The sequence below is a fragment of the Hordeum vulgare genome, chromosome 6H (genome assembly GCF_904849725.1).
Source record: "Hordeum vulgare subsp. vulgare chromosome 6H, MorexV3_pseudomolecules_assembly, whole genome shotgun sequence".
Lineage (NCBI taxonomy): Eukaryota > Viridiplantae > Streptophyta > Magnoliopsida > Poales > Poaceae > Hordeum > Hordeum vulgare.
This window is the reverse complement of record NC_058523.1, coordinates 389,288,391-389,297,419: the sequence shown is the minus strand read 5'-3', so window position 1 is coordinate 389,297,419 and position 9,029 is coordinate 389,288,391. Positions and strand designations below refer to the sequence as shown.

Below are 9,029 nucleotides of genomic sequence, written 5' to 3'. Positions count from 1 at the left end.
TTTGTAATTTTACATGAAAATTCAATATTAAAAAAATCTTTGTTGATGTCACGCTTGATGTATGACGGAAACAACACCGCTATGTAGTGGCTCTCATGAATGATTATAGAAATCTGAGCAGAGTACGAATAAAAAATAGAATCAGAAAAATAAAAATGAAAGTCTGCTTCTCCCCACTTGTAATTGGGCTAGGGGCCGACACGAGCGGGCACAGAAGCCTGCTCCCCGCTTGTAATTGGGTTGCGGGCCGACACGACCGGGCCAGCAGTGACTTTAAATTGCCCCCTCATCATCTGGGTTACAAGTTCGCGCCACCGAACTCGGCGAGCAATCTGTGAAGCTTCGATATTATAAACTCGTCGTAATGTTTGTAATGTTCCCAGGTGGGACTATCCCAGCGTCGTCGAAGGCTTGAGAGACCGGGCGTGAACTTGGGCCGTCGTCCAAAGATTCTTCCCTGACCTCGCCTCCTCCCGCCCCCTTCCGGCGATGTGCAGCTCGACGGCGACCACTCCCCTTTGCCTGAGGCGGTGACTCCCCTCCTTCCTCTCCCTGGGTCCTCCACGAGCTAGGCTTTACAGGACCGGTGGCCTCTAACCCTGCCTCCACTCCGCTTCTCTGTCTCGGTGGATCTTGATTTCCGGACGAACACACACCCAGGGCAGAAACATCTGCTAGAATAGAACCAACAGCCAAGAACCAGCGGCGGCGGCAAGAAGAGGTCTCCGCTCCTAGGTTTCGCACTTCCGCAAGCTGCAGGTGAGAGCAAACAGCCCACGTCTCCTACGCTCCCTAAACCACAACTGGACTTTTAACTGAAATTCACCTTGAAGCGCCATGATTTTCTTGCATATTTTTCAGTGTTTCTTCACCTGTCAGCACTGCAGTAATATATTATTGAGTAGTAGTTTATCATGGTCATGATAGAAAGCTCATGGTCGTAGAATGATTCAGCAATATGTTAAAGGAGAATTTGATTACCCATATTCTAGAACATTTCAATCTGAAGAAAAGGAAGATGCCACCTTCTCTGTTTGGGTGAGCATTGTGCTGTGTGCTCCTGTAGCTCCGACCAGAAGGAGAAGTTGGTTTGTGTTTGAGTTGATGGTCTTGGGTGCCTTGCCTTGACCAGGAAGAGACCATCCCTTCTTATCCCTAATCAACTGTCTATTATAAGAACGTATTCTTTTTTTATCTGCTGTAATTAGAGCAAATTTTCATGCCTATTCCGTATGTAGTTTCACATGTGCTGTTCTGTATGCAGAGCTGTCGGTTCTCTGATCTCTCTGAGTAGTGAATGCCACTCAAACATCATGCACCTGAACCAAGGGCTTCATTGCGTGCATTGGCAGTTAACACCAGGATCCAAGGGTCGGAGAAGTAGCACACAAACCATCCACTGCCAATAGAACAAGGTCCAGACGGCAGTACCTTTTATCAGACTTGAACCAGCAAGGAATGCATAACCAGGATGCCAATTTCTTGTGGCCAATTGCATCACATGGAGCTGCAACCCACGTTTGTGAAGTCGTTGAGTCCAAGATGCACCAGATTTCAGAAATGAATTGATTCTCTGTTTGCAAGTCACCACCAGTCAATAATTGGACCCTTAAAACTTAAAGATAAATATATCTTCGATCATCCCCAGCTTGTACATCTCTGAGATGACAGCAGATCCTTCTTCACCAGTACTGATGATTTCTACATTTCTACTTTCATAGTCATGGACCAAGACCTCAAACTTTAAATGGTTAATGCTAGAATCATCAGCACTACTAGCAGGAGTGTAACCAACAGGAAATCCAGTCCACTGTACTGTGACACCATTCTGCTCAGCGAAACGCATGATCGGCACATTGTTCAGTATCATGTTAACCTGGTAAAGATCATGGGCATGCAGTTTTAGAAGCTTTGCATCATTCTCATTAAGCTCTTCAGGCCCTGCTCCTCTGACCCGGCGCCCTCGTGCTCCTCCTGGTCTCCAGCGGCTCTGCTGCTCTGGTGGTGTATTGGTGGTGTGACGATGGTCTTGTAGTGATGCGGTGGTGATGTGCCCCGGTGGTGCAATCACCCCAATCTCATCTCTGTTCGCATGAGGTGCGCCGCTGTGCGCCACCCCCTCTACCTCGTGTCCTCAGGCGATTCTGACGACCAAAGCGACCGCAGGAAGCGACGTAAGTTCTTCAGCCTATCTCCATTCCTTTTTAGTTCCTATTTGTATGAGTCCTTGGTTTTGATTCCCTATATGTATGAGCCCTAGGGTATTGAGGCAATATGGACCCTAGGTGTGACATTGTTCTATGCCAATTATCCCTTTTCCCTATTGTGTTATTCTTGTTTTCTGCAGTCCAATGGATGATTATATGCTTATAGGAAGTTTATGCGCCAGAATTGAACCTCGTGGACATATCGATGAAAGCCAAAATATACTTAAGTGGGATAGAGAAATTTTAGCTCACACATTTCTTCTTTTGTCTGGAGCATGGACTATGGATATTGGTTTGTGGTGTACTACTGTAATCTTAATTGATTTACAATAACTAGTTTCGGCTGTCAAAGTATTGTAGTGTCAGGGTAGCTAATACCTTTTATTTGCCAGGTGTTTGATGGATTGGAAGAAGGTACAAGTTTCAGCTCATTAAGTAAGTTCTAGGAGGCTGTTAGCTCATACCTTATTCAAACTGGGAGTCGTTATGTGTATTAAGAGCATCTCCAGCCGCGTCCCCAACAAGCCCTCCGGGCCATTTTTTCCGACGGCAGGTGAAAAACGGCCCAGTCACACCCTCAGGAGCCCGTTTTTCGCCGGCTCGGGCCAAAATTGGCCCCGGCAGCCTCAGCCCGAACCCAGCGTGCTAGGGGGCGCCCGGGGGCGTTGGCGGAAATGTTTTTGGCGCGAAAACAAGTGGACCCGCCAAGTGAGCGACTCGGGCGCGTAGTCGTCGTTCTCGTCGCCTTGTTTCCCGTGGGAATCAATGCCAAGGCTGCGCCGCCCGGTCAGCCTTCCATTGATTCCTCACGGGCGACGGAGTGAAGGCGCGGGGCGACGCACGTCCTGTCGGTTCCATGCGTTCGCACGCCGCCGCTCCGTGTTCCAGCCCGCCCGCGCTATATAAGGCGACCTCCCCCCGTCGGTGGCCGCACACCTCTCCCACCGACGCTCTATCCTCTTCATCTTCGCCACTGGCCCCTTCTCCCCCCGAAAGAGATGGCCGAACGCTACCCCGATGACGGTGCGGCCGCCAATGGCTTCGGCCGCCAGCACCTCCGCGAGGACGAGGCCCGCCTCCTCTACGAGGCGGACTACCCGGCGCCGCCGAACATGCGGGTGCCGGGGTCCTGGAGGCTGAGCGCCAGCGGCGTCCCGTTGCCACCACCGCCCACTGGAGCCGATCGACGTGCGGAGATAGCGCGCATCGGCTCCGGCCTGCCGGAGAGCTCGCGCAACCTCCCGCGGTACGCCCCCGACAGCAATGCGATGTGGACGACGTACTTCGAGCGTCGTCACGCCGATCAGCTCGCCGCCACCAACGGGGTTGAGCCCCGCGGCTGACACAACTCCGAGGGACGGCGCCAATGGTGGGGCGTCCCCGGCCGAACATTGGAGGTCGTCCTCAAGCACATCGAGGGTGGCAACACGCCCAGGTACGACTACCCACCGCCGCCAACCTTCTCCCGCCGTCGCGGCAGCTCCTAGACGTCGAGGCGGATGGAGACGGCGACGTCCTCGTCATCCGCGGCTCCGGCTCCCGCTCCCGCTCCTCCGGATCGCCGGCGTTGCTCCTCGTCAAGCCGGAGCCGCAGGAGACGCTGTTGGGGAAGCGTACGCATAGCACCGGCATCGTCATCAATGAGCCCGGCTCTTCCTCCCGTCTCGTCAGGCCTAAGACGGAGCCGGGGCTCCTGCCGTCAAGTAGGAGCACCTCGCCATTACCGCCGCCGCCGAGACCGCCCTGAAATAGGCGCGAGATGACTACGTGATACGTCCCAAACGTATCTATAATTTTTGTTTGTTCCATGATCTTTTGGGTGACATTATTATGTGTTTTGCTACACTTTCATACATTTTTACACCTATTTGGACTAACCTACTAACTCAGTGCACCCAGTGCCAGTTTCTGTGTGCTGATATCTTTTTTAAAGGGACTTTTACCCCAATTTACAGAGCCCCAAAAATCCCGAGAAAAATATATAAAAATCAGCGTGACGGAAGCTTCACGAAGCATCAAGTGGGGATAGGGGGGAGCCAGGGCTTGCCCAGGCGGCCACCTTGCGCGGGCCACCTCCTGGTTGCGCCACCAGGCCGCCTGGGTGGGGCCCACCCCCTCTGGTGCCCTCCTTCGGCCTATATTTACCTCTTCGACTGAAAACCCTATCAACAGATCCAAAATCGCGAATTTCTCCATCGTTTCGCCGCTGCAACGCTTCTCAGATCGGGAGCACCAGAAGACCTCTTCCCGGCACCTTGCCGGAGGGAGGATTGACCTCCGGGAGCTTCTCCACCACCATGGACGCTTCCTGAACGTGCCGTGAGTAGTCCTCCTTGGACCATGAGTCCTTGACGAGTAGCTATGTGATTTCTTCTCTCCAATCTTGTGCTTCAATGCTTAACCCTTGTGAGCTGTCCTACATGATCAAGGCATCTATGTAATTTACCTTTATGTTGATATGCTTGGTTTGCTGGGATCCGATGGATTATAAGATTGTGTTCAGATTGTGATGAGTTATATATTCGGTTCTCCTTTTATATTATGTTCTTGAGTAATTCATGCATGTTCTCCGTTGCTTTTTATTGCTTTGGCCGAGTAGTATATTGTAACTCCAAGAGGGAGCGTTATGCATGATTGTGGGTTGATACGTCCATTTTGCATCATGCTTTCATGTTGATATTTATTGCTTTTTGGGCTGTTATATTACTTGTGGTACCATATTTATACCTTTTCTCTCTTATTTTGCAAAGATTATTAGAAGAGGGAGAATTCAGGCAGCTGGAATTCTGGACTGGAAAAGGAGAAAATCCTAGTCCACTATTCTGCACATCTCCAAATGCCCTGAAAATTTACGTGGATTTTTTCTGGAATATATTAAAAATACTGGTCAAAAGAACTACCGGAGGGGGCCACCAGGGCCCCACAAGCTTGCCCACCGCCACCACCCCCCTGGTGGCGCAGGGCAGGCTTGTGGGTTGCGTGAAGGCCCACTAGCCCCCCTCTTTTGCTATATGAAGAGTCCTGGTATGGAAAAAATCATAAGGGAGCTTTTTCGTGGTTTCGCCGCCACCACGAGGCGGAACTTGAGCAGATCCAATCTAGAGCTCCGGCAGGACGATCCTGCCGGGGAAACTTCCCTCCCGGAGGGGGAAATCGTCGCCATCGTCATCACCAACACTCCTCTCGTCGGAGGGGAGGCATCTTCATCAACATCTTCATCATCACTATCTCCTCTCCAATCCCTAGTTCATCTCTTGTAACCAATCTTCGTCTCGCAACTCCGATTGGTACTTGTAAGGTTGCTAGTAGTGTTGATTACTCTTTGTAGTTGATGCTAGTTGGATTATTTGGTGGAAGATTGTATGTTCAGATCCTTGATGCTATTCATTACACCTCTGCTCATGATTATGATTATGTATTGTGAGTAGTTACTTTTGTTCCTGAGGACATGGGATAAGTCATGCTGATAATAGTCATGTGAATTTGATATTCGTTCGGTATTTTGATATGCTGTATGTTGTTTTTCCTCTAGTGGTGTTATGTGAACGTCGACTACATAACACTTCACCATATTTGGGCCTAGAGGAAGACATTGGGAAGTAGTAAGTAGATGATGGGTTGCTGGAGTGACAGAAGCTTAAACCCCAGTCTATACGTTGCTTCGTGAGGGGCTGATTTGGATCCACTAGTTTAATGTTATGGTTAGACTTTGTCTTAATTCTTGTTTTGTAGTTGCGGATGCTTTCGAGAGAGGTTAATCATAAGTGGGATGCTTGTCCAAGTAAGGACAGTACCCAAGCGCCGGTCCACCCACATATCAAACTATCAAAGTAACGAACGCGAATCATATGAACATGATGAAACTAGCATGACAGAAATTCCCGTGTGTCCTCGGGAGCGTTTTTCCTCCTATAAGACTTTGTTCTGGCTTGTCCCTTGCTACAAAAGGGATTGGGCCACTTGTTGCACCGTTGCTACTACTTGTTACTTGTTACTCTTTGCTTGCTACGTTTCACCTCGGTACACAATCACTTGTTACCGCTACTTTCAGTGCTTGCAGTTATTACCTTGCTGAAATCCGTTTATCAGAGCCTTCTGCTCCTCGTTGGGTTTGACACTCTTACTTACCGAAAGGACTACGATTGATCCCCTATACTTTTGGGTCATCAAGACTCTTTTCTGGCGTCGTTGCCTGGGAGTGAAGCGCCTTTGGTAAGTGGAAATTGGTAAGGAAACATTTTTATACGATGCTGAAATTTGTTGTCACTTGTCACTATGGAAACTCTTCCTTTGAGGAGTTTGTTCGGGGTATCTTCACCACGAACGGAAGCACGGGGAGTTTCTCCTCAACCTGAGGTACCTACTGAAAATATCTTTTATGAAATTCCTTTGGGTATGCTTGAGAAACTGCTGGCTAATCCTTTTACAGGAGATGGATCTTCACATCCAGACTTTCATCTAATCTATGTAGATGAAGTTTGTGGTTTATTTAAGCTTGCAGGTTTGCCCGAGGATGAGGTAAAGAAGAAATTCTTTCCTTTATCTTTGAAGGATAAGGCGTTGACATTGTATATGCTATGTGATGATGCTGGATCATGGGGCTACAATCGGTTGAAATTGGAATTTCATCAAAAGTTCTATCCTATGCATTTAGTACATCGTGATCGGAACTTTATTTGTAACTTTTGACCTAGTGACAGGGAAAGCATAGCTCAAGCTTGGGGGAGGCTTAAATCAATGATATATTCATGCCCCAATCATGAGCTCTCGAGAGAAATCATCACTCAAAACTTTTATGCTCGGCTTTCTCATGAAGATCGTACCATGCTTGACACTTCTTGTGCCGGTTCTTTTATGAAGAAGGATATTGATCACAAGTGGAATATATTGGAGAGAATCAAACGCAACTTTGAAGATTGGGAGCTAGAGGAAGGTAAGGAGTCAGGTATGAATTTCCAGTTTTATTGCGTTAAATCTTTTGTTGAGACAAACACTTCTAGAGATTTTAGCGCTAAGTATGGAGTTGACTCTGAGATAGTAGCTTCTCTATGTGAATATTTTTCTTCTCATGTTGATCTTCCCAAAGAGAAGTGGTTTAAATATCATCCTCCTGTAGAAAGCAACATAGCCAAAACCAATCTAGTTGAGGAGAAAATCATAATCCTGTTGTTCCTTGTGCTTACACTAAGAAACCACCATACCCTGCTAGGATAAAGGATTATTCTAAAGCTCCAACTTTGATACGTATGGGTTACATTAGACCACTTGCACCCCTTGAGGAGATTAGAGTTGAACCTAGTGTTTCTATTATCAAAGATCTCTTAGCCGAAGACATAGACGGGCATGTTATTAAATTCTGTGAGGACTCCACTAGAATTGCTAAACCTCACGTGAAAGACAAGCACGGACCTGTACTTGGCCTGCCCGTTGTTTCTGTTAAGATAGGAGATCACTGTTACCATGGTTTATGTGATATGGGAGCTAGTGTTAGTGCAATACCCCATTCTCTCTATGATGAAATCAAAGATGAGATTGCACCTGCTGAGTTAGAACCCATTGATGTCACTATTACGCTAGCTAATAGAGACACTATCTGCCCTGTGGGAATTGTGAGAGACGTAGAAGTCCTGTGTGGTAAGATGAAGTATCCTACTGATTTCCTCGTCCTTGGTACTGCACAAGATAGCTTCTGTCCCATCATATTTGGTAGACAATTTCTCAACACTGTCAATGCTCACATTGATTGCATTAAGCAGACTGTCACAGTAAGTTTCGAGGGTGTGTCTCATGAATTTAACTTCTCCAAGTTTGCAAGACAACCTCATGAAAAAGAGTCGTCTGGTAGAGATGAAATTATTGTTCTTGCCTCTATTGCCGTACCTCCTACAGATCCTTTAGAGCAATACCTTCTTGAGCATGAAAATGATATGCATATGAAGGAGAGAGATGAGATAGATAAAATTGTCTTAGAACAATATCCTATTCTCAAGAATAATCTGCCTGTTGAACTGCTTGGGGATCCTCCCCCACCAAAGGGTGATCCTGTGTTCGAGCTTAAACAGTTGTCTGATACTCTTAAGTATGCCTATCTTGATGAGAAGGAGATATATCCTGTCATTATTAGTGCCCTCCTCTCAGAGCACGAAGAGTAGAAGTTTCTAAGAACTCTGAGGAAGCACCGTGCTGCTATTGGATATACTCTTGATGATCTTAAGGGTATTAGTCCTACTCTATGTCAGCACAAGATTAAAACCGATCCTGACTTTAAACCAGTTGCTGATCATCAAAGGAGATTAAATCCTAAGATGAAAGAGGTTGTTAGAAAAGAAATATTAAAGCTTCTAGAAGGAGGAATCATTTATCCTGTTGCTCATAGTGATTGGGTAAGTCTAGTACATTGCGTACCTAAGAAGGGAGGTATCACCGTCGTTCCTAATGATAAGGATGAACTAATCCCACAAAGGATTATTACCGGCTATAGAATGGTGATAGACTTCCGGAAACTGAACAAGGCAACCAGGAAAGATTATAATCCTTTGTCGTTCATCGACCAAATGCTAGAAAGGCTATCAAAACACACACACTTCTGCTTTCTAGACGGTTATTCAGGTTTCTCGCAAATACCTGTTGCATAATTTGATCAAGAGAAAACCACTTTCACCTGCCCTTTCGGTACCTTTGCCTATAGACGTATGCCTTTTGGCTTATGTAATGCACGTGCCACCTTCCAAAGATGTATGATGGCTATATTCTCTGACTCTTGTGAAAAGATTGTCGAGGTTTTCATGGATGACTTCTCCGTTTACGGGTCTTCCTTTGATG

The 9,029-nt window shown here is 47.1% G+C and overlaps 1 long non-coding RNA gene across 1 annotated transcript; it reads left to right on the top strand.

Moving 5' to 3' along the window:
* Positions 1-331: 331 nt before the first annotated feature.
* LOC123403809 lies at positions 332-1,905 on the top strand. Its single transcript, XR_006611562.1, has 2 exons — positions 332-759; positions 1,265-1,905. It is a non-coding gene; the product is annotated as an uncharacterized LOC123403809 (long non-coding RNA).
* The last annotated feature ends 7,124 nt before the right edge of the window (positions 1,906-9,029 follow it).